Here is a 1,149-nt window from a genome sequence, read left to right on the forward strand (position 1 = left end):
GTGCGCATGCGTGACCTTAACTTTGTGCCGCGTGAATAAATCACAGCGACTCCTTGTGGCGGCGGACAAAACAATGCTTTATCCGGGCAGATTGTGTATTTTCTGTATAACTCATTCTGATGTGTTTTATCTTTCTCAATAATTATTGTTATTATTAGTTTTGACACTAATACCTAAAGATGTCATAACTGGCATGCATATACATCTTACAGTTGATAACTTATACAACTTAATACAGCTACTACTTCTCTCTCATTTTTCATGGAAACCCACTGTAATGAACACAATGAATGTTTATTCTGTTTCTGCATAATTCTGTAACAGGACAAAAAAAAAAAAAAACATGTTCAGAAGAACAGTTCTGAATTAGTTAAAAGATTTAAACAAAAAGTAATAAAATCAAAATTGCAATACCATTAAGAACAATCAATATAATTTTATTTAGAAGGACCTAATGGATGTTTTTAGAAAAAGTCAAGTAATCTAAGTAAGGTCTATTGGCTTAAAAGATATTGATAATTGATCATTTTGGTAGTGACAAACAGATCTGCAATATGTTAGGCGGTTTGTTACAAGACGTTTGTTATTGATTGGTTTTGCCTGTTCATTGCGGTTTATGGTATTTTACTATTTTGCACCCTTATATTTTGGAGCCATGTAACCAATAATTCCTTATTAAATGTAAGCTAGACAAAACAAATTCTACATTAGGCAGTCAAACTTCATGTTTGGATTCACTTTATTTTGTGAGGTACCATAACAGAGGCAAAAGTAAAACAGGCGATTAGCCTGTGGATGGCTAATCAATAGAAATGAATACAACAGTGCAGTATCATTCTTGGCCATAGGGTGGAGACAAAACCAAATTTAGCAGAAAAAATATCCACGAGTCTGCTCTGCTCTCCACATGACGGGCAGACACACAAATAAATGCTTACAACTTTTTCCACATTATTCTGTAAAATGTAAACATTGCATGTATTAGACTGTTCCGGAAAAAAACACACACACACACACACACACACACACACACACACACAAACAAGGACTCACATTTTGTCGGCAAAGATGAAAGGAGAAGGAAACGGAAGAAGCACTAAAGAAGAACAAACATTTCGTTATTATAATAACATGTTATTTCGAGCTCCC

This window comes from Squalius cephalus, assembly GCF_949319135.1.
Source record: "Squalius cephalus genome assembly, chromosome: 6".
Taxonomy (NCBI): domain Eukaryota; kingdom Metazoa; phylum Chordata; class Actinopteri; order Cypriniformes; family Leuciscidae; genus Squalius; species Squalius cephalus.